This window comes from Sitophilus oryzae, unplaced genomic scaffold, assembly GCF_002938485.1.
Source record: "Sitophilus oryzae breed Bouriz unplaced genomic scaffold, Soryzae_2.0 scaffold_1350_pilon_pilon, whole genome shotgun sequence".
In the NCBI taxonomy this organism is placed as follows: Eukaryota; Metazoa; Arthropoda; class Insecta; order Coleoptera; family Curculionidae; genus Sitophilus; species Sitophilus oryzae.
In genome coordinates, this window is record NW_022146005.1 from 991,936 (window position 1) to 1,014,907 (window position 22,972).

At 32.8% G+C, this 22,972-nt stretch overlaps 1 protein-coding gene across 2 annotated transcripts in view; it reads left to right on the plus strand.

Moving 5' to 3' along the window:
* Positions 1-296: 296 nt before the first annotated feature.
* Positions 297-22,972, plus strand: part of LOC115875156 (chitin synthase chs-2) — a 75,136-nt gene continuing 52,460 nt past the window's right edge. The window contains exon 1 of one of the 2 annotated variants that reach the window (XM_030890546.1): positions 297-545. The gene's annotated coding sequence lies outside the window, so the exon portion shown is untranslated. The remainder of the gene's footprint in view (positions 546-22,972) is intronic. The other variant, XM_030890545.1, reaches the window with a different exon arrangement.

The following is a 22,972-nucleotide window of genomic DNA, read 5'->3' on the forward strand; positions in this document are numbered from 1 at the left end:
GGAATCCTACATCCTAACAAAAGGGGTATTCTGCACCCCTATCTTGAAGGTTTATCTTCAAATTTGCTCTTGAGATACACCTCCAAAATAGTTCAGTGCCTAACCTAAACGATAACAAAATAACGGACGCATATATCTCCTCGTCTATATCAGCAGGAATATCCGCAATCTTCGAGGTCTTCGACTACCTACTTAAGACGTTCACCCACGAGCCGCGCATGCCTACCAAACTGCAAAAGAGAACGGCATCTACTTCTTCGTTTCTTCAGCTGTCAGTAGTCTTGTAACTCGATAACCTAACCAAGTCTGCGCGCGACAAGACCATGAAGCAATAGCTAACGCCGTCTGGCTATACGGTGGCGCGAAATTCGAATCCCACCCCTAATATCGATGATGACAGACTGAATCAAACTCATCCCTAAAAGAAGAAGGATGAAATACAAGGAATCGTGGTGAAAGTGGTGTTCAATTTCTTTCTCGAGTTCTTCAGCTAGTGCATTTTCCTTTTCAGTGGTAAAAGTAGGAAATTAGAGAAGCAGTTGCGAGTAAGTAGCTTTCTTCATTATTATTCTAGGGAGGTGATCGGAAATTGATCGGTGCTACGACAAAAAAAATACGTGGGCTCTAGTAGACAGAACTAACAGAAAGTACTGTTAAATTTGTCATAGAAGTATGATCGAGGTTAAAAATCTCTCTCAGGAATCACCTATAGGATTTATTTCAATAAACGAATACAAAATATCAGAAAATTTTTAAAAATAGTTAAGCATAATTAATCTAGATTCTAAAAACACTAAATTTTTATGAAAATAGATTGAATTCAGTGTTTTAGTGTTTTTTCTCCATCTTTAAAGTGTTGGAAAATTACGTATAATCCAGAAATTGGTTAAATTATTAAAGCCAAGGTATTAACAACTTGAAAATCAATGGGGTCGGAACCTTTGGTATTACAACAGCAAAAATCGGTATTGCTTCGTTCAGTTACGTATTCTAAAAACCTTTTAAAGGGGGCTCTATTCGTAGCTCACATCCGCGTTACCGTTATATTGCGTTCTTATTTGCAGTTTGGGTGGAAAAACACACTCGCCTCTATTTTTTGATATAATGATTTGACGCATTACGTTGAATTGTGAATGACTAGTTTTTTTACCAGAGTGGTTTGTATGTAGATTACCTTCCTGAGTTGTTGTGTTATCTAGGAAAAGAGCGGAATGAAGATGGTCAACAAGCAGATCTACGCAAAAATCTTTGCCAACCATCAAATTCTATGCAGGACTTTTCCTCAATACTAGGAGTTCCAGGTAAAAACTACTATTTTATTATGTTTCTAAGTTAATTTTATTATATTCAAAATCGCCCAAAAATAAAAATATAGACACTGATTTTCGCGTGGAGCATGCCATAACGTTGTTGATAACCTGAAGTCACGAAAATTTAAGACTTGATATCATTTTTAAAAATATCATAAAATGCGCGTTCTTTTGAATGGCTTTTCAACAATTTTTAGGCCATCAAACCAACTGATGTACTATCGGAATGTAGTGACGACAGCGTGGCTGACAAAAGTTATAGTCCAGATGCATCCGAATCAAGTGACGACAATGATGTGCACGTATTTAAGACCGTTTCAGCATTGAAGATATCAAAGAGACCCAGAAATAAAAAACCATGCGCAGCTGCTCAAAAAGATGTTGCGGTGGAAAATTCAAGACAAAATGGTGCGGAGAAAGGCACTTATTCGAGAAAGAAGAGAAGCGAAAGAAAAGAAAAAACACCGGAAAAAAGTTATAACGGCTAAAATAAAGTAGTGAAAGAGAGAGTGTCAAAGCCCTTGGCGTCATGCCGAATGAAATGTAGCCAAAAGCTGGAAGTGAAATTTGAAGAGAGAACTATTAGAGAAAAAAATATTTCAAGTATTGGGCACTTGGTGACAGAAACAAAAGAGTAAGATTTATTGCTGGATTAGTGGATACTAAAGAGCCCGCTTCTTCGATAAAAAGAACAGTAGATCCTGATAAAGAAAAATTCCGCACGAAGACACATATCTTTCACTTTGTTATTAATGGTGAAAGGGTTCGTGTGTGTCGTGCCTGTTTCATGAAAACGCTTGGGGAAACACAAATGTTCGTTACATTGTCTCTCTGTAATAAGAATAGCACATTATCTGGAATCACCTATGATGATAATAGGGGTAGATCAGTTTCCGCTAACAAACATTCCATTGAAACACTACAACAAGTTAAAGACCACATATCATCGTTTCCCCTATACCAATCACACTATACACGAAGAGAAAGTAGCAGAATGCTTACCTCCTCATTTAAGTCTAAGTTTGATGTACAGTCTTTACTGTGACCAAATTAATAGCATCCAAAGAAAGCCAGTATCCAGGCAAATCTACGAAAGAGAATTTCACAAAATGAACTTAAGCTTCAAAGAACCCAAAGTCGATACTTGTAATAAATGTGACTTGCTCAGAATGAAAATCAGAGTAGCAGGGGATGAAGAAGAAAAGAAGAAAAATGAAGAGGAGTTAGCTATACACCATTTAGAAGCTGATAACGCGTACGAAGAGAAAAGAAAAGATAAAGAACTGGCAGCAAATGATCAAACTCGGCGTTGTTTTATGTTTGATTGCAGCCATCATTTACCCATGTTGAATACGTCAGTTGCCTTTTACAAAAGGCAACTTTGGACTTTCAACCTAACCTTACATGAAACTAGTACTCAAAATGTTAGATGTTACATGTGGCATGAAGCTGAGGGTGGCCGGGGAGGAAACCAAATAGCTACATGCATTTTTAAGGAACTTACTTCGCTTCCTCAACAGGTATCAAAGGTAACGTTATATTCTGATACCTGTGGAGGGCAGAACAAAAACTCCCATGTTGCCACCATGTTTTTAGTGGCCCATGCAACAAAAAAAAAAATATACACTTGGAAATTGTGGATCATAAGTTCCTTATTAGTGGACACACTCATTTAGAGTGTGATGTGGACCATGGACTTATTGAAAAGCAAAAGAAGAAGTTGCAAGTGCCTATCTCTCACCCTTATGATTGGTACCAGCTAGTTCGTTCAGTTGGGAAAAAGAAAAAATTTGAAGTTATCGAGCTCAATCATTCGGATTTCCTTAATTTTGCAGATCTGCTAAAAAAGAGTTTGCAACTTCGAAAAAAGGATGCCGATGGAAATCAGTTCAACTGGCATTCTGTAAAGTGGTTTCGTTATACACGCGAATCCGGAAAAATACTTTACAAAACTACTTTGGACAACGATGAGCCTTTTCACACCTTATGCCTTACTCGTCGGGGACAACAAGATGCACGTTTGTACCCAGAACGCCTCTATACATCTTTCATACCCATTTCAAAAGAGAAGAAAAAAGATATTTTAGATCTTCTTCCTCTTATCTCACCAACATTTCACGATTTTTATAGAAACCTTAAAAGTAGTGACATGCCTGATACTTACCCTGATTCAGAAGATGATGACCTACGCGACCAACTGCAACAGTTATGAAGTATTTTAGGCATCAATAAAGTTTTGTCTTATTATTCTCGAGCGATTTTATATTGCTTATAGGTTTGGGGATTTAGTTTTGTTTGGTTTAAATAGTATAAGTGACATTTCTCATTTGGTCAAATTAGGATAAGTCATGTTTTCTGTTCAATGATAACGCTGAGTTAATGTGTTTCACTTGTATAATATCTTATCTCATTAAATATTTTGTTAATGCAGTAACAACCATAACTATTTAATTCCATAAAATCACATATAAATAAATTTGATTTCTGAAAAATCAACTTTTTTGACTTATACTTTTTTTCCCTGGCACCCTAGATATGTTGAAAGGAAAGTAGATTTTACTACATATTAACTACTTTATTTAGATAAAATAAGAAACAATAAATGTGTGAATAAATTTTCAATATACAGTGTCTATATAAAGTTGGCATCCTATGTATTTTTTATTACGTGTATTATTTAAATGATATTTGATTTTAAAATCATATTAGATAACTAGCTATATTCAAATCATCAACTTCTTCAAGTATCTGTCAAATTTGGGACAAAGTGAATGAGACAACTGTCTTCTTTTAATATCCAAAATTAATACATTTTTTCTCAACAGTAGCGGTTCTGGAAAAATACGAGGAATTAATCTTTAGTCTGTGATAGTTTGATATGTTATTAATTTATTTAATCTAAAGAACATAATGTTTTGTCTCTTACTATACACATTTTACTAGCCTACACAGAGCAATTTTAGACATTTGAAAGAGGAAAAAAAGTGTCTAAATGTTAAGAAAAAACAAAAAAAACAGAAAAAATACAAAGCATAAAATACACTTAGATCCATTTAACACACACTAAACCAATGAGCACTGGACAACAAACAAAAATGGAATATACAAAATACCATGTAAATTTTATAAATTTTATATTGGTGAAAAATCTAAACCCTTAAATCTTCGAATTAAAGAACAAAGATTATTTACGAAAGGGCGATTTTCACAAAACTTTCTTACTTTTGAGATAAATGATTTTGAAACTTTAAAGACAAAAGAAATAATAAAATGTAGCGAACTGATTATTAGACAAAACAAATAAAAAATAATTTGTAGCAAAGTTGTTAGATAAAATAAAAGTCGTATTCGCTTGGTTCAATGGAAATGTGATCCCAATCCATATGGAATAATTCTGTATGAGGTTACTGTATACCTGTATGAGGTATGAGATTACTCATGCTGAGAATAAAAGAAAAAATATGTTTTATTCTCATTTTTATTATTAATATTGTTAATATATTTTTATATTTTTTTATTTATTTCTTATTTTATTATTATTTTTATTAATATTATTAGCATTAGATTATATTTTACTTAGGAATGGCGATCTTTTTCTGATAAAATGAAACTACACTACTAGACTAGACGGTTCCTTATGGTTCCACTAGAACATTTCCAGAATATTTCTTTGAATTTAAAACTAGTGACACAATGGACATAATCAAACTTCTTTTCTTAGGCAAAAATGTCAAGGAATATAGTTTAATTGATATTACTCACAATATCTGCATCGTTTAGATGAGCATTTTTGACGCACAAGGCAAATTTGTGTAGTAGTCTTGCAGAGATTCATCTACGAAATTTTCAAAGATTGTAACTGCTCATACTTGAGTTTGGGCAAAGGAATTAGGTCAGCATAAAGTCGTTATGGTGCTGAATATATAGCTATTTTTATTCGTTTTGTATGCGTCGATATGTTTACAAACTTGAAATATGGACTTGGATCGGTCTTCCGTGAATTCACGTGGACTTAGATCGCTTTTCCAAAGTATTAGTATTTTAATCGCTGATTTTAGTGGACTTAGATCATTATTTCAGTGTTACATTATTCCTATTTTGGAACGGACACTTGATGGGCATAAGATGGCAGTGTTATCTCAATTTCCATTTTTTTGGACTTAGGCCGTTTTTCCCGTGTAGTCTTCATTTATTAGTTATGACCATTAATAGATATAAATCATCTTTATTTTTCATTCAAACCTATAAATCTCTTATTAGTGAATAAATACTTAAAAATAAAGCATTGCGTAACACCTAAAATTTTTAAAACAATATCTAGAATGAGAAATAAATAAAATGTTGATCTAAAATTTACAGCTACACAATATCCAAATATAGAAAAAATCACTTGAAATAAACAGTTCTCTCACCTACGTAATGCAAATAATAAATAATAAAAGTAAAAATTGTTTATGTGTAAAAACAGTTATTTGTATATTGAAGAAGAACCTCATTATTAGTAACTATTACTGAATAATTTCTGTTTTTTTTTATTCTTCGAATCGAATTTCTTATTAATGAATAATTACTTAAAAATAACATATTCACTAATATCCAACAAGCTTACCTAATTCAAAATAATAGATACCTAGATAAATTAAAATATATCAAATTTTGACCTGAAATTTTCTAGTGCAACTTGTCCAAATATAGAAAACAAACACTTGAAATAAGAGGTTCACCTACGTAGCGTCGACTATAAATAAAGTGTACTGTAAAAATTGTTTATGTTTAAAAACCGTTATGTTAAATAAACGGCGTGCTTGAGGTTGCGCTAATAATAATTAGAGACGCGGGCAGGACGATCATTCATCTGCTCATCGCCGTAAATATTCCGATCTACGATGGGTACTGTTATTAAAAATGAGTAAATATTGTTGTTTACGAGGGTCAGCTAATAAGTATATGCTTAACGGATCATGCATTCACTTTCAAACCTCTTGGTATTGAAATTTCACTTCATTAGAATATACTACTACTGCCATTACTCGCTGACGAGTATTCGACACGCATCAGAGGATGGTCACGCAAGGAGTTTTCTTTCATGACCTTTTCTGTGACTGAAAAGCCCGATGCGGGATGTTATTTGCCTACCGCACTCCGGACATTCAAAAATCTCATTGCTTTGTTGCCTCTTTACTTTTTGGTTGTCGCTGTTAACTGAGTTTACAATTCTTCTCCATTGAGTTCTATTGTGAACTCTTTCTTCCCAATGCATGTTAATCCCCTTTAAAGATCGCGCACACTATACCTACACGGACCAGTACGGACCAGCACAGCACAAACCTGCATCCTGCATGACATCGCACACTTTACCGCCACAGACCAGCAACATAAGCGAGAGTTTCGAAAAAAGTACAGTTGTCAAGGCTCAACTACTAGAGCGTGCAACATAGAAGTATTGAAAATGAGTAGTTCAGACGAAGAAATTATTATTTTAGCCATGTTGTGTGAAGAAGAGGAGGAAGAGAAGGAAGCTAAGAAAAAAAGAAGATTTTGGGTTCACCCTATAAATCAAAAGAGAAAGCAATATGGCGAATTTCATTATTTGTTTCCTGAATTAAAAAGATTCGAAGAAAAGTTTTTCCAATATTTTCGAATGTCACAAATCAAATTTCATTATTTTGTTTTGCTATCGACTCCCATATTGCATCTTTTCTTTCTTGGTCTCTATATATAAAATGCTTGGCTCGTATCGCACAGCTCTGGATACTTTTGTACCAGTAAAATAAGCTTTTCTTCATTCATATTTAAAACGATTTAAAGGTTCGAACAAAAATAAACGAAATCTAACCTACATCATGCGACTTGAGCCAGCTAGCGTACTCGAAATACTGACAAACCCTTCAATATTTACATGTTTGTGGTATAGTGGGCGCGATCTTTTAACCTTAGTATATAGTATATAGTTATAGTTATAGTATATAGTATATAGTGCGCGATCTTTTAACCTTTGAGAGATAACGTGCCGAAACGTGACATAAAAGATAACGTGCGGAGTAAGACTCCGCACTTGTTTTCTCTCGAAATTTGACAAAAATACTGGCAAAATAAAATATTACTACGGCTTTTTTAGTAATTATATTATTGCTTCATGTTTATAAATCATATTTTTAATATAAATCAATTCAATAATATCGGTTCGCCTTGCTGATCGATTAGAGGGATCAAAGTGGCTCATGCCAATAAAAATATTTGTGTTTTCAACAATAACCTCTAAAATATCATCGGGGAAAAAAAGGCTCCAAATCTCCATCGCATTTTTTTTCCTCTTGCATTTCCTTTTACACCAGGAAGGCATTTGATAATGTTTTTTGCACGAGTTTTTACAATGTTTCCAGGGTGCTTACGCCAGTTTGTCTTTTCATCTTTCCCCGTATAAAGCGCAGCAAGCTGTTGTCCCCATGTTGTCCCGTTTGTTCGTTTATCAGCAGAATATTCAAATCATCAATGGTCTCAATTGTTAGGTCATCATCGGTGTTGTAATTTTGGATTTCTTCATTGTCACTGCTCAAACTTGAATCGTCGTCATCGAGCTCGACATCGGTATCTACCTCGTCAAAGAGTCGTTGAAGATATTCCTGTTCTTTCGCATAGTCCATAGCGCACTCTAAAAATACATAATTGTGCTCAGTAATCAAGCAAACACAAATAAAAAAAGAAGATACTCACCTCAAAAATGTTGCAATAAGGATAACCTGCGGAGTGTCACTCCGCAAATGACTAATATTCGAGAACTAAGCAGTCTTCTAAGCTCACTATTTGACAGTATTTTCGTAACGTCAAATGCAACAGCTACTCAGGCGCAGTACGTCAAAGTCGGTAGAATTCGTCAAATATCGGGAAAATTCTGAACGCGCGGAGTCATGCTCCGCATGTTATCTCTCGAAGGTTAAGTTTTCGTGGAAAATGTCCGTGTACCTTTTGAGTTGTCCACCCGGCTTCCTCTTACCGTCTACAAGCTTACCGTAAAAAGGTGTCCGCGTACTGAATCGGTACCAGTCCAGCGAGAAACGGCGAAGGCGATGACTTGACTATCGTAGATAGGTAGAGGCAGGAATCTGGCCTCTACAGGCCGAAATGTTTTAGTGGACGCCGGCGCCGTCTATATGTACGATGGTCGCAGTCGCTTTTGCTGGTCGGTCCGATCCGATGCAATGCGCGCCCTCCTTAAAGCAGAGATTTTGGTATGCGGTTTTCTTGCATTCTGCATACGTGACCAGCCCATCTTAAGCGGGATTTTGTAAGCATGACTGCAATACTCTCGCAATTAGCTTTTTCAAGGACTGTATATTATACATATGTACGTGTAGTAAACCGATTATTTATGAAATTCACCTAAAATTAACTAATTATATATTTTTTCTTGCATTTTTGCCTTTATTTACTACTTGTCAAAGATTAGATGTCAAAGACTTATCTATTTTTATAAGAGTTATATATTTTTATAACAATTTGAATAACTACCAACATTTATTGACAACGTAAAATAAAACAACAAATTATTGAGCCTAGATTATAAACCATTGACGTTCTGTTATAATGACATTATATGAAGACAAACTTCAAAAAATGAAACTTTAAAAGAACATTTCTTAATTCTCCATTGTATTTTCAATAATAACTGTACTACATTGTTACAAAAAATATTTTTGATGATTAAATGCATGATTTGGAAAGAGTTTTATACGTAATAATCTTGCTATAAAAAAATCTATTATTAAACAACCGTTATTAAAGTATAATTATACACTGTTTAAGTAACATGGTTATTATATTGTTAATTTATCGCTATAATTTAAAATAGTGCTTTCGGGATGCTTAATTTTCACGATTAAAAAACAGTTTATTTTTAAGCATAATATGGTCAAAAAGTTGTGTGACCAGGAATGCGTTGTATGCTGACAGATAAAATAAATCTTATGAGAAATTCCGTAAGAGTTTTTCGATTTAGCATAAAACTTTTTGATCATACTGTTTATTATTAATAAATGTTTTAAATAAATCACATCTGCTAGTAATGAACGAATGTGTAGGAAAGTTTTGAAACTGAATATTTTAGTCAGAGACATCAACACCCAATAAAACGATAAACCTTTGTATAGAAATGAATTAAAAAAATACATTATTATCAAAGACATTAATTTTGCCAAGAAATTTAAAAAAAATTATTACAAATATCAAAAATGTTTTGATTTGATATAATTATGTTAAAATGACAATAATTGTAATACATCAAATTTTATTTCATTTTTTATTATGAATATTTTTATTTCTTATATTTTTTAATATGGATTTTCCGTCTATTTCTTTATATATTACATTTGATTCAAGGGATTATAGTATATATACTGGGTGAGTCTTAAATAAATGCAAGTATTTTCAGAGCTGATAAATTTTGATAAAAGAAACATATTTTCTCTTTACCGCTTTTCAAATAAATCCAAAATAACCGAGTTATTTTACTTTGAAAATTTCCAAAAAATATGTTTTTTTGCTTAAATTTTGAGAACCACTGGATCTATTCTGGGTTTTCTTTAACCATAAACAAACTTACTGTAGCAACCGGGAGTAGCAAAGATATACAAACCAGATGTAAACAGAAAGATGATATGCAAATATATTATGATTATAGTATCACAACGGAACAGCTTCAAAGATGGCATTGAAATGAAGATCATCTGTCATTTTTATGTCAAAGTTTATACGTAATGTTATCGATCGTCATTTCAAAGCCAACTGGACGCGTTTTTTTTCGTCCTATACTTCAATCGAAGATATCATAGTTATCTTGAAAAAAAAATTCTATCTATGGTCAAATTAAACTGCAAATAAACAAAAATTTGCTTACATTTTCCTTGTATATGTTGGATCAAACCAAATCGGTGTAAATTAATATCTTTTTTACACATCTAATGATCAAAATAATTTTAAAATAATTGACTTCACGTAATATTCTTTATTTATCAATTCAAGGACATGTGTTATCTATTCAAGGACATCTGTAATTAATATGTATTAATTTTTTACACTACTGGGTAATATACACACGCGAAAACTGAGATAAAAACACTTAATTAATTGTGATTAACTTTTTCATTCTAACCCCTGAGCAGTATCCTCGATAATAATTATTGCGCAATGTGATATATTTTTTACATTCTGTTTTTGAAGAAGGTACTGGTTCGAAAACGTCACATTTTTGTGTAACATTTGTCATTATTTTAATAACACACATACCAAGATTGTCGTGTAGGTAAATAGACTTCGTTTTCGTTTGTGTAACTTTAAATAATTATTTAGAACGTTCCGCAATATAAATAATATGTCTAAGTAGCAAGACAGGCACCGGAGAAACATTACGGCGCAAGTGAAAGTAGGTTAAATATTGGCAGCTGGCTGAAAACTATACTAACCAACGGCTTACAGGCGATAGTAATGTCCAGCAAAGCGATATAGAAGTGAAATAGTATCTTGGTTTAAACTATTCTTAACTATAATTTCTTTATTTCCTATCTCGTTATGTTTATCTCTTATTTGGTCTAATATTTCTTAAGAAAACGCGAATAAAATTGCCATAGAGAGAGCTCGAATTATTTTGTATCGCCATAGCCTATTCAGAACCAGCCGATACTCTTTTATCTATGTTATAGTTTGTCCAACGACAAGATCCTTGATAGTGATAGATGTGTCTGTCATTTTAATTTCAAAGTAGTTCATTTTATTTTACAGAGAAATACGTTTGTACAACTGGAACGAATAGCAGGAAATTACTATATTTAAAATTTGACTGATAAGTGATTACTTCAAAATATTGTGAAAAAACTGTATAAAACTGAAAAAAAGTAATCGAGTTATTTTATTAAAAAAAACGTACATGTCAGTACAAAACAAACAATAAAAAAACACCACATACCAAAAAGAAGAAACTTCCCACATTTATTATTATATTTATCAATATAACTTATGGACAAATAAAAATTGGTAATATTCCACAGGAATAAATAAAACAACATAAAAAAACAAACTATTTTATTAATAATAACAATTACCAAATTTTATACCTTAAAGGTTGGTTAATTAACTTTAATCTTAATTTTTTTAAACCAGTACCTTTTGCCATTATTTTTCTGCAGTACTAAAATCCACGACGAGATGGTATACAAACTTTATTGATGGTAACTTTATTGGTGTATAATACTTTCTGCCTGAGCAGCGAGTAGATAATTATAAACTGTGCTCTGGGGGTCTACAGTTATATATCCCTCGATTTTTCCTCCACTTGACTTCAAAAGACACAAAACACACGTAATAACACGAATCAAAATGCATCATCTTCCAAAACGCAGATATTTGATATAAGTTGACACAAAATTATAACCTATAATTTGGCAATACTTAAGCAGTAATGATTTCCAGCAATTTTAACATCCATCTCAGATAAAATATTGTTTATTGTTTTTGTAATATCACTTTCATTGAACAATTGTCATTAAAATGTATTGATATTCTTCTAGGTCTCTTAATTATTTACGTAGCGTACCATGCTATAATGTTAGTTGTTCATCTGTGGTCCGTCCTTCTTGCCAGGTGTCCTGCCAATTACCACTTGACGGATTTGATTCTGTCAACGACATCTATTACTTGGATCTTTTGTCGTATCCACTCTATATACTTTTACGGTCTTTCTTGGCTATTCCCGTTCAGCATATGCCATTCCATTGAGCGTTGTGCGACCTACAGTTTCCTTATAATGTCCGTTTTAAGTTTCCAGGTTTTACATGCTTAGGTCATGACTGATAGTACACATTGGTCGAATGTTTTCTTCTTTAGATAAAGACGCATTCAAGATTTGAATATGATTGAGTTTCTTCAATAAGCACTCAATGCTAACTTAATGCTTCTGGCACCATTGTGTGCCCGGTGGGCACCAAATTGATCCGAGCCACCGGGCACCAAATTGACCCACTATAACAAAATATATTAAACATAAATAATGAAACAACAACAATATCGATAGAGACAATAATGAAGAGATCACGATGAGAAAATAATATATATTACAACAATCAAATGGGTATCAAAAAACATGTTCAGCCAGAAATACCCTGTATCCATTCGAGTCTAAAAATGACTCGACTCAAAACAAAGAAATTGTAAGTATAGTAATATTTTAAATTTATGATTAAAATAAATCCTGGTTTCAAACAGCAGTTATATTTATGGTTTTTTAGATCACCTATGACATTTTCTGGGCACGACCAGATATGTCTGTTATTTTATTTCACCTTGCCTTTCTATTTTTAGTGAGTCATTTTTAAGGACAAGAGACAGTCTCTACCCAATAATTATTATTATTTTCTTTTATTACATCGGCAGTTCCTTGAAATCTCCTCAATCCAAATCACCTATTTGCACCCATAAATGTCATTCAAATTTTAAATTTTATTTCGTTGGTGTAGTATGCAAGACCAATCGAAGAATAAGCTAATTACATTCTTGTATACTCATGTGAATTGGTCTAAATTAAGGTTACCAAACTCTATATCCTGTAGACCTTGACAGGAATGACAAAACGTGAAAAATGCCGGTTTCGGAACTGAAATTTCTCGGTGTCGAGACATTTTTTTCTCGATATTATTATTATTCGGCTTGGGACTGAGTCAAATTGGTATTTTCGTGTGAATCAGAGCAGCGCAGTTGGTTTGGGTCGTTGTTTTACGACCATTGGGCAATATTTTCCTCATAAATATGACGATTCTAAGTTCGATGGGAAACTTGGTTACGTAAGCGCGTTAGATGAGACTATTTCCAATTACGTTCCCATCGTTAATGTGATGGTTATTCGTCTCCTTTATTTATTTCAAAATTATTTAATGTTATTTGTTACTGAAGGTGAAATGCAATAAAATCGATTTTATGAGTAGCAATGAGTGTCTAAAAATGTATTTTAAATAATTTCTAGTTTTAAACGGCAATAACTTGTTTAATATAAATGGAACGCCCTGTAGATTTTCGGAGAATCAGATGATCAATTTAATTGTCTATCAAACTGTATTACACCATTTTTACCTATCTCTTCAAGTTTTCGTAGAAAATGCATTTTCTTATAATTTAGACCTCATTTATCAATATACCCATGGAATATTGACATTTTAGATTGTTTTTAATGTACAAAATGTACAGTCTAGTAATATTATCGTTTTTAGCAAAACGATAATATTACTAGCCCATTTGTATGTAAAAAGAAAATTATTTAAATCTTTATAAAACAGTATGCCATTAATTAAGTATACCACCCATTATTTCCGCCCAAATACTAATTAATTACATACTTAATTGTGTTCGTTAATAAATTATTCTAAATAAATGTGGATTTGAATCAGAAATCAATATAATAATAAGTTTTGAAAATGAATGTCTCTGTTGTTATAAATATACATTTGTCAAAAAATTAAATATCATTTTTAAGGTGTTACTTTTTACCACACTGTGTAATACACATACAAAATTCAGTTTTTTAGTATTTGGAGCAATTATTACTAACCAACGCAAACAGTCAATTAATGTAGTTTGAATACAGAAATCATAATAATTGGTCCTCTTCAACAAATATTTAAACAGTTTTTTTTTAGTTTTTTTTAATGAAATAAACGAACTATATCGACAATATTGGTATCTGTACTCTTTAAAAATTTGGTACATCTTTAAAAATAATCTAAAATGTCTGTATTCCATGGGTATAATGATAAATGTGTTCTAAATTACAAGAAAATGCATTTTTTACGGAAATTTGAAGAGATAGGTAAAAAATGGTATAATACAATTATAAAGACAATTATATTGTGCATCTGATTCTCGTAAAATATACAGGGTGTTCCATTTAAATTAAACAAGTTATTGTAGTTTAAAGCTAATAATTGTTTAAAATAAAATTCTAGACACTCTGTATAAGGTAGTATAATTTTTATTATTACAACACAAAATTCAGTACAATATTTGGTTTTAAAAACTTAAATACGCTTAGAGAAATGAAGCATTAAAATTATTACTGTATTTTGACAAAAACCTAAATATTTCAAAAACGGTAAGGTTTAAGTGTGATAAACCTTAATCAAATTTACCCTTATTTTAATCGTAGAAACTAAAAATGTAATAATATACAGGGTGTTCCATTTAAAAACATTATACTTTGATATTTTTTATTTATTTGGGACACTCTGTATCTTGTAAAAATATTTTTAAATTGTAGCTCTAATAGTCCTTCAATGAACCCAAAACTTACAATTTGTAAAAATCTGATCGTTTAGCTACAATACACCGTGTCGTATGTGGTGAACAACCCTGTATATTAGAGAGAGACAGAGAATAGAGTTTTGATAAGATTTTACCAGAAAATCATTAATGTGAATCATTTATGTGACACTCTGTACATAGTCCTAATTCTAGCAACTCTTTACTGAAAGATTATGACGAAACATCTGAAAGGATATCATAGATATGTCTACGTTTATCTATGAATGTTATCATAGTATTGCGCCAAAAACGATTCTACCAAACAATTAACAACTTTTCATTGTCTTGTTTATTATGGGTCGTATAAACAATAGAAAGACAAAAGTATTCAACCAGAATAGGTATAGAATGTTCTCTCTCAAACACTTGACAACCAGATGAAACAGAGTCATTTTGTAAATAACTGTATATTCTTTTTAGTAATTGTCACTGTCATTCGATTTGGGGTTATAATCATGTTTTGACATCGATCAATGTCAAAATTAAAATTTCATTGTTGCTGTACAACAAAATGAATAAATAGGTACCAAAAATAAATAAATTCCGATAAGAAAAACGAACTCTCTCAATCAATAATTTAGGAACGTACTTAAAATTTTTTAAATATGAACTGATCTCAGACACACCCTAAAACTCATATTTGACAAATAATGATGACGTAACGGTGAACGATGGCGGAACAGTCTTTAGCTTAAACTCGAGTTCACGTGAACTGTTAAAAATTGAACTCGGCAATTCCATTTAGGTATATTCTTGCAATATAAGATTATAAGTAGATTGAAAGCCCAGTTTAAGCCTCGAAAAGGGCTGGATCAATTTCAAAGCTCAAATACCTAATTTTTGAACTAAGTTCAACGATAAGAAGTCATTAAACGTCCTTTTAATTTTTGAACTTGGTTTAAATCTGATCTCACTCTGAACTAAGTATGAACAAGCGGGCATTAAAGAACTTTTGGGCTATTATTACCGCTAGAATGGACTACAAGCTATATTTTAATAGAAATAGAAGAAAAAATATTCAAATTTATGTCGAATCTTAATAATTATAATCATATTTAATTTAATAATATTTATACAAAAACAGTTACACAATTCAATTTGTTAATAAGGACTGCAGCCGGGAAACAAACCAGCCTTGACTGAAACAAACTAGAAGTCCCGTAGTTTATAGATAGATATATGAGATATTTCTTAATTATTCGTGTACATTATGAAATATGTAAATATCTCGGCAATTGAAAATGTCGATAAACCAAAAGCGTCTATAACGCAGAACCTTGATTCTAGTTTAAAAACACGTAAGCTTGACAAACCATGAAGAGTAAAGATCCGTTCACACGTATCAGTAACGTCAGTTCCGTTCCGTCAAACCAGCTTTAATCCAGTAAAATTGTATCGCCGTATAGAGTGAAAAACAAAATTACGGGCAAGCTGATTTTTTCAGAGTTTGTCAGCGACTGTCTTCTGAGAGTAAAATTAACAAAATTGGAAATTTTCCCCTTGCGGTTTTTGAGCAATAGGGCTGTTTTTTTTAAACTGTACTACAACAAAATAATTAGACGCAAATTGTACATAAGAACATTCTCTATAAGTTCGCCTAATGAATTTTTTTTATAAGTTTATTATTTCCGGACTTAGCGGCCGTTCCATGAGCCCTTTGGAGTGGTTTTCAAAAAATTTGTTTAAAAATATAAAATTTATTAATTTTATTTTTATTTTAATTTTATTAATTGTGATTATTTGTCTTATTATTTAACTAACTCAATTGGAGGACAATTCGTCACCAATGTTGACTGACGGTACTGAGACGGTACGGTAACGTAACTGAGACGTAACTTTACATGTGTGAATATGCCTTAAGCCGGCTACAGACGGCATGGCAAGCCATGGCCAGCGTTTCAGCAAACGTTTGTAGAAGCGTTGGTCTTTGCTTGATATTCGCGCACCGACGACCGTACACACTACATATTTTATCTTTGCCAGTCTTTTCGAGGCAAGTGAAGGCGAACGTTGTACAAGGGTACAAATAACACAAGAAATGGAGTTCGACTCCGATGATGAACTCCGACTGTACATGTAACGGACATTTCATCGGCAATTGCAGCCCATGCATCGGAAACCAAATTCCTGTTTTTATGGTTAACATGTTGCGGATCCCAAATAATGGAGTACTTTTTATATAAATTAAGGAATTCCATAATGGTTTCATTGCACCAGTTTTCAGTCATTTCTGCTTTAAAAAAAACAATAGTTGACAACAAGAAGTATTCAAACGAATTAGAATTTTATTGTCATTTAAACTCAAGCTCTCTTGGACTAACATATATGTCGTGTGTACGGCGATCAAGCCCACTGGCGAGTTTCAACAAGTGTGTCGAAAATACCGCTTCATAGGCGAACCCTGGCCAGCGCCAACCTTGCCTTTGCTTTGCCATATGTTTTTACTGTTAAATTAAAAAAGATTAGTCATCTAATGTAAAGATATTTTATTTATTTTGTCTCTCTGTATTACATAAGCGGTAACATAACTGAGACGTAACTTTACATGTGTGAATATGCCTTAAAAGTTTACTGTTAAATAAGATTAGTAATCTAATGTAAAGATGTTTTATTTATTTTTTCTCTCTGTATTACATAAAATGTATTAACAGTTAGTTTGTTGTTTATTGAAGAATTTCTATTTTTATGTCTTTAAGTATTGTCTTTGTGCCCAAATACGTGATTGAGATACCTAATTCTTCCAACCTTCTCAAAAAACACAGTCAATAACAGTCACAAAATACTGTTTTATGCCTGTTGTCCTAAATTTAGCATTCTTCAGCTGATATTTCATTATTCTATTCAATGTCTGATCAATTAAATACAATAGCAGACCTATTTTGCATTTAAATAGTGGCAATTATATGATTTTTTACTATTATAAGAAATAATTTTAAATGTGAGCATTACATAATAAGATTATTGGTTTGATCTTGATTAGTAGAAAGATACAGAGTCGGCAAGCGAATGAAATATAGTGTCGTATTAAGTGGTTTGTAGTAAACACTTTTTAACAAATTTAAATTTGACTCCTAGTCATGTAAATGCCAACACAAGATTGTCTCTTGCCGATATTACAGGTGGATACTGTCACAGCTTATTCAGAACCAGATGGTCATCTTTGCCTGTTTTTGACTATTCGCTTCCCACCTACTGCTTCTAGTTTCGTACACATAGTATGTCAGTAATCATTTTAGATCATTTTATTGTATTATTACATATAATAAAGTCCATAGACATGCCTTTAAAAGAAATGCCCATGTTTATGTCCTGAGGTTCTAAAGGCCCGTTCCTTTGCACTTCCAAAATGCAAAGCTGTATTAGCTTTGATGTAGACTTTTTGTAATTTCGGTGTATATGAGCCATGTCCTAAAAAATAGTCATTATTAATCTACTAGGTTATTTGTGTTATTGTATAACAGGCTACAAACTACATGATCTATGGAAACAAATTTCTCAGTGACCTCTAATAATTCTACACTGATTTGCCTAACCAACAGAAAACAATTGCCTTTTCAAAAGTTAGGTATATTGTTTTAATGCCATAGCATCACGAAACCTATGGGAAAGGTTTTATTTCACTCTACTCATCCATTGTTATTTCTACTTTATATATTTGACATTTTCAATCGATTGTCGCTTCATAAAATTATTTTACTTCCGGACATTAAAAGCACATTGAAAATTTAAAAATAACAATTAGAAAATAAACTAAAAAATTAGGTACTTACAAGGCACATTGAATGATGGGAAAATGGGAAAATAACTGATCAAACAAGTCTCCTAATGCAATATCTATTAACAGAATGTAAATTAACAAACCATAAATCTACAAATCTAGTACCAACGAAGGACGGTACCAGAATCCTGGTATAAATTATTCATTTTGTTACAGAACTACACCCACAATACCATAAAGTAAATCGTTCTGGTTAAAGTTAAACATTGTTCGATTTCTTGCTCAAAAGCTTTGCTATATTCTTTATCGCCTGATACTGTTAGGTAATCATCGCAATAGGTGGCAATAGAATTATTATTGATTGCGTACAGCCTGATTTCATTAAGGAAAAAGTTTTATAACTTAAAAATATGTGCTAAAGAAAGCAGAATTATTACAAATACCATATCGTAATAAACGATTTATTTCTACGTTAACTGATCAGTTGTTGTTTCTTGTCTATACTTCTGACATTTTAAGATAATTATCATTCTATCAGGTACGAAGCTGAAGATTATATTATATGCAACCACTCAGCGAATTCAAGGCTAAAAATTATTTATGTTTTCCATATTACGAGCTTGTTATATTTTGGACAGCAATTTGCCTTACTTCTCTTGCCAGAAATGTGCTCTTCGCCCATTAAAGTTAAATTTTACAATAAAAAAGAGATTCTTATCGTAGTTCTAGATGTAGATGTAGGTGTATTATTTACCGTTCAGGTCAGTGTCCTCTTGTCACTTTAACCTGTTTATATTTTTGTGATTTATAGATTGTCCAATGGCTCCAAGTTTTTTGTAAAACTTGTGATTATTTGGGGGGGTGTTCCTCACTTTACTGGCTTTAAATTTACATTCACGAAGTGCAGAATTTTCTTATAGAATAATATAGTATAATATTTTCATAAAAGATGATCAATTGGATTCGATATATTTTTGTCAATTACTTTTTTTTATTTTGTCTTTACTTAGGCTTTTTTAGTGCAGATTATATAATATATAATCTATAATATAAGGACTATAGTGCTGTAACTATACAGGGTGTCCCATTTTTCCGTGAACATAGAACTACTACGTATTTTTGAAAACATAAGTTAATTGGACACAATTTACCTCTATACAAAAGTGCTTTGTTTGTCGGTCAGAGGGCATTAAATTTTAAAAAAATAAACACATTTTTTCACGTATTTCAAGAACCGTTATGCTGATTTGAATGAAATTTTGGGTGTCTATTTTTTTAACAAAGTGTTTTTAGTTTCATATAAAGTGTTTTACTTTTGTATAAAGATAATTTACATAAATGTTAGTAATAATAGTTGACATATTATGATATGTCATTTTATTCAGAGTGTAATTTTCTATCGAATAAAGTAAAAAAATACCGAGTGTGCCATTTAAAAATCAAAAATAGTAGTCATTTCCGGTACAACAGGAAGTGACAGAAAACAACTGAATAAGTCAATCAATCCTAATTTATGTCATATATTAACATACACAGTCTCGTTTTTTTTTATCTGAAAAAATTAAAAAGTTATAGGGGTGAGCCACTTTTGAGACGCACCCGGCATACTACAACGTAGTAGTGTAGACAACACAACAAATTACATTAAATTTCACAACAATAAAATCATAGATTGACAACTTAAGGTATGTTAACATTTGACTGGTTTTGTTACCTGTTCAGTGTTCAGTTTCGTTACCTTGATCATTGTTACCATATACCTGTTCAGTTTTAAATTAAAAACCGATACAGATTTTCTTAAATTACTTAAAATTGGCCCGTTCAAAAATGTTCAAATTTGGACATCTTTAAAAACCCTATTAACAGCTTAGATTTGCCAATATTTGGACAAGTCAAAATTTGCATAGGATTTTCTATGTTTTCAACGACGATGCACCACTCGGTATATTAAAAATACATAATTTCTTAAACATAGTAGGATTTTTTAAAAGTACAGGTAGCCATGATTGTGTCAAAAATATTCAGCGATAGAGATGGATCCCTTTACATTTTTTCAATGAACCACACCAAAACAATAGCTATGTACTATTCTATCTGAAACAGCTACGTAATCGATCATATCTTCTAAATCTTGTGAAAAACAATAAGACGGAAGTCGCTTTCCATTCAGATTTGTTTTCACGCATGTATAATCAACCGAAGCTAATTTAACCTCAGTCTCAATTTACTGCGAAGAAAATGCAGATTTCGTTGCATATAAAACCACAACTATTAGAAACACTTTCTTCACTTTTATTCCATTCGATTATTTGCTTTTTCTCATAATGATTTTTACAATTTTTATCGGGAGCGATAACTACAAGAAATTTATATTGAATATTAATTGAAAAGCTGGATGAAATTGAGTAGTTTTATGCTTTTTAAAAACCAACAATGATACATGGAAAATAGAATAGAAACCTGGACGCTTAAAATGGATATTATGTCGCATAACGCTCAATGGAACGAAATATGCTGGGAATAATCAGAAAAGACCGTAAAAGAATGGAGTGGATACGACAAAAGACCCAGGTCATAGATGTTATTCACAGGATCAAATCCCTCAAGGGGACAGATGGACAGTAAAAATTACAGCATAGTTAGATATAAGATTAGATTCCTAGAAGTGGCTCTCGACCTGATCTACTGCGACCTTCTCAGATCTATTGTGGTCCCCTTCTGATCCTTAGAGTACATTCTCCAGTTTTCTTTTCACAAAGTTTAGCAACTTGAAGACTGAACCCTCCATGTAGCTTCCTGACAATGACCTATCATTGCATAATACCGAGAACTGCACATTTGCCAGGCTGTCGCACCGAAATAAAATGTGTTCTGTAGTGTCTTCTTCAGATTGGCAGAACATATCAGTCTCATCAGCTTTAGATGCCTATTCAGCTTACAAGCTTACCCTGTTAGTAAACCCACCGCAGTTTTGACTGTCTCTCTGTCCTTGCTTATCGGGTCTACCGTGAATTTCAGCGAATGTTCTCTCTCTTCAGTCCTTCACTCTACGTGAGAGTATGGTGACATCATGTGTTAATTCCCCTCACTTCCTTGGACCAAGTTGTTCGACACTGCGCCATATGTGAAGCTTCCGGGAGGTTGTGGCCCACTAGGGTTTTGACTTGGTCTACCCACCTCTTAGGTGACCTTCCACGTGATCGTATTCCTTCTACCTTCCCCTCCACCAGCAGTCTCTCAATTGAGGTACTACTCCTAGCAATATGGCCAAAATATCGGAGGATTGGCTGATTTAATCTGGTAACCAGACGTGTCTCAATTTTTAGTTCGATGTTCTACAATAAACCTTTTCGCCTGTCTCTCCCTGGTGAGTTTCTTCACCATTCTAGAGATTTGTTGGCCACCCATCGTTTTGTGGCCATTCTCGTGACCGCCTTTGTAACGCCGCAGAAGGATTCTCGGCCTATGAATGGCATTGGTGAGCCGTGCTTGGCCCTTTCATCTGCCTTTTCGTTACCCTTGTGACCCTCGTGCCCTTGTACCCAGGCCAAAGTATCAATGCTACGTTCGCCTAAAGTATATAGAGCACGCATACAGTCCCACACTAGTCAAGAATTGACCTCCGTGGAGCCGAGTGCCTTTAGCGCTGCTTGGCTGTCTGTGAAGATGACCGCAGAACAATTTATTCTTTGTTGCCTTATTATTTCTTCTACGCAATAGTGGATCGCCGTTATTTCTGTCTGGAAAATTGTGACATCCTTAGATAGGCTTACGAGGAAGGATATCCCTTATTTCGGCCCTACTATCCCAGCTCCTGTACAGCATGATACCCACGAGAAATTAAGAGATCTAGAGGAAGACTAAAGGACCATGATATTAAGAAATTAGCAGGGATAACTTGGGTCCGCATAGCCAACAATAGACAACAATGGGCCCAACTACAAAGAGAGTATCTAAATATGTGAGGGAGGCTACACCATAATTGGAAATGGTTGAATAAGCTGAAAATGATGATGATGAATCTGAGGTTCCCATCAAAGAAGTGCCTATAATAAAAACACACTGGAGGTACAATAAAAATTGAAAATAAAAATACAGAAAACGTGTGTGATAAATAATACATAATTTATGGTATGAATATATCGAAGCAGAAATTATCTTATTATTTAAGGCGTAGCCCCAGATACCAACCAACAAGAAGGCAGTCGTTTCCTTGAAAGATCAAAAGGCAAACCGGACAGTCACGTTCCGATATTCTTTGTTCCGTATCGTTATTTGTACGTTGGTTTTATTAAATAACACAAAAAAATCGTAATGGCAAAAAACGCCAACGAGAAATTCGATAAGCGTAAATATCTATATCGGTTTATGTAAGTAAATTAGGTTTTTTTTAATTAGTTTTGGACGAGGCGTTATAGAGGAGGTTTTTCTAAGACAGAGTACTTTATAGATTGAGGATGGTATATGTAATTAAATTGATATTAACGGGTTTTTGCTGTACAGGGTGCGTCAAAACATTATGTGGCCTTGTATTTATCGTATTAGTAAAGAGAATGGTGGACCGGTGGCCGAACATTGGTAGAATCAGTTCTTTGCTATGGTTCAG